Here is a 3071-nt window from a genome sequence, read left to right as displayed (position 1 = left end):
AAGGATTGTTAGGCCACATATTCAAGCTTAGCATTTTGAGTTGAAACCAGTGATGTTTCAAATGCTACAAATAGTAGGAAAGTTTAGTATATTACCTACTGAAGACTCACAGCTGCATTTAAGACTCTTTTTGGAGGTTTATGATTCATTCATGAAATATGGTGTTCCTGAAGATGCACAGAGACTCAAGTTATTTCCTTATTCATTGCGGGATCGTGCTAGAGCATGGTTGAATGATTTGCCATCAAGAACAGTGGCATCTTAGAATAAACTTTTTCAGAGGTTTTTGTTATGGTACAATCCTTCAAATATGAAAGCCAAATTAAGGAATGATATTATCTCTTTTCAGCAATCTGAGGATGAGACATTATATAAAGCTTAAGAACGATTCAAGGAATTAATTAGAAAGTGCCCGATGCATGGTTTCCAACACTGGACGCAGATGAAAATGTTTTACAATGGATTAAATACACATATAAGAATGGTAGTTGATGCATCTACCAATGGCAGTTTGCTGGATAAATTGTATAATGAGGCATATGAGATTCTAGAGAGTATAACTAACAATGATTATTAATATCTGATTACAAGAGTAGAGACTGGTAGAAGAGTTGGTGGAGCTGTGGAGCTTGATACGATCACTTCATTAATAGCTCAGGTATCATTCCTAACTAATATGACTAAAGTAATGAAGAGACCAACTGTAGTGCAGGAAATGAAAACAACTAAGCTAACATGTGTTTATTGTGGAGAAGATCATGTTTTTGATGAATGCCTATTGAACCCAACCTAAGTATATTACATGGGAAATACTAATCGAAATAATAAACCTTATTCTAATATATATAATCTAGGATGGAAACAAAATCCTAATTTCAGTTGGAGTAATCAAGAGGTGGGAAATTCGAATAATGTTGTTTGATAGAATGTCACATGTACACCACCTGGATATAATCAACCCATGCCACAACAAAATGTTCAGCAAAGTTTAGCATCATCTTCTTCATCTATGGAAGCATTGTTGAAGGAATACATGGCCAAGAATGTTATTGTAATTCAAAGTCAAGCTGCATCTCTAAGAGCTTTAGAAAATTAAGTAGGGAAAATTGCTAATGCATTAAGCTCAAGACCACAAGGATCATTGTCGAGTGATACTGAAAATTAAAGATATCAAGGGAAGGAGCATTGTAAAGCAATTACACTCAAAAGTGGCACTCACTTACCTGGAGTTGTTAATGATGCCACTGTTGAAGAAGATAGCTCAGATTTCACATATAAGAAGAATTTAGAACTAGTAGAGGAGCAATCTACTACTGAGAAGATCAAACAGAAAAATGTTGAAGCAGAACCAACTCATTTTGCCAATAAGAATGCCATGACAAAAAAACTTCAACAATTCGAAGGAAGGCCATGCCACATTTTCTTCATTGATTTTAGAAGTTGATGGGCATCGAAACAACCAAAAATAATTCCTGCAAAAATAACTCTAAATAGTAGTAAAGAGTGGTAGTAGGGTCGAGTCCTCAGGGATTAGATGTTATAATCAACTTTTGCGTTTATCTTGTAAACAAAACATTTGTCGTGTCAATGGTCGTGGCAAAGGTCGTGCCCACGAATCCAAACGAACCTACAAAAATTAACAAATAAATCTGAGGGTTTTGAAAATATTTAGAAAGTAAATAATCTAATCAGCGTAATAAACAATTAATTAATATTGACAATAAATTTAAATCAGGAAATAAATTCGGATTTTTGTAAATAAAGATAATAAGTCTTAGCCCTAGACTCTGTAGATTCCAGATTAAGAATCTATCCTTGAAAGTTAATCTTCTCCTCCAAACGATAAACTGGTTATAGCTGTTAAGAACGTCCTAACCACCAATTCTTCCTCTCGTAGCTGGTTCCGATACGACCTGCAAACCAACCCTTACCGATCATCTAACCGAGATAGACGTGTTCCCGATACAAGATTCTGGCAGCCTTGCACTCTGAAGAACCCAACTCGAATCAATGGCCTCAACCGCATGGGTCATTTAAACCTGATCACTTCTTCCTTGATTTGTTCTCAGAGATCCGAATACAGAACGACTGACTCGTTTCTCCAACTGTCACCAAACACGACTCCAACCCAACGTGCACTTTGACTTGAGATCGAGTTTAACTTTAAGGGATGATTTGTCTATCCCAATACTTAGGAAAAAATGAATACCAATTGGAAGGATATTTAGCATGAATACGTATCTCACGACCGGAAAGAACACTGGCCTAAAGCTAAGATGGAATTTAGTGAAGCATGAAATTATTCATGCTTTGTAGATTTTAAAAGGTGATTTGATGATGGTGGTGAAGAATAGGAAAGAAAAGTACTTGGAAAGTAATTAGACTAATTTTTAAAGAACAAAAAAGAATTGAAAACAAGCAGCAGAATGCTTATGCCAAAATTAACAGAAAAAAAGAAATTAATTCTATCCAATTCCAAATTGAAATCAGAATGTAGAATTAGATGTGTCTTTCCTAAGAACATTAAGGCCCTAATTATATACATAGAATTTACTAATTTTAGCCTAAACTAATTTAACATAAAATAAATAAATAAATAATAAAATAATATATTTTTTCTATTTTTAGCTTTTACAAAGTCAAAAAATCTGATGACTCCTTGGTTTTCTCCATATTTTTTATTCGGCCTCATTTCATTGATTGTGTTTCAATTTGGTCCTTTTCTGCTTGTTTTTGTCTTTTAGTGTCTCAATTGCATCCCTGACAAGATTAAAACATAAAAGCACTAATTTAGCAGGGATCAATTCAGAAATAAACCAAATTAAACACAAAATGTCTTGCAAATTAACATGCTATCAAATCTCCCTACTTAGCTCATGCTTGTCCTCAAGCATATTGTTCCTTCAAACATTAGAAATTATTCTACAATTTATTACAAAATCGAGCCTCTTTTCCGCATCCATAATCAATGCAAATAACATAGGTAAAAATAAATAAATGCTCAGAATATATAGTTTGATCAACAAGTGTCATAAAACTGAAATATGTGAGCTAAATCATTTCACTAAATT

General features: G+C 33.8%; 1 non-coding gene across 1 annotated transcript; it reads right to left on the bottom strand.

The window, feature by feature from the left end:
• Window positions 1-319: 319 nt before the first annotated feature.
• On the bottom strand, window positions 320-426 carry LOC128295677 (small nucleolar RNA R71). The gene has a single exon (XR_008286237.1). It is a non-coding gene; the product is annotated as a small nucleolar RNA R71 (small nucleolar RNA).
• Window positions 427-3071: the final 2645 nt, after the last annotated feature.

Source organism: Gossypium arboreum, chromosome 7, assembly GCF_025698485.1.
Source record: "Gossypium arboreum isolate Shixiya-1 chromosome 7, ASM2569848v2, whole genome shotgun sequence".
Lineage (NCBI taxonomy): Eukaryota > Viridiplantae > Streptophyta > Magnoliopsida > Malvales > Malvaceae > Gossypium > Gossypium arboreum.
This window is presented reverse-complemented; position numbering and strand designations above follow the sequence as displayed.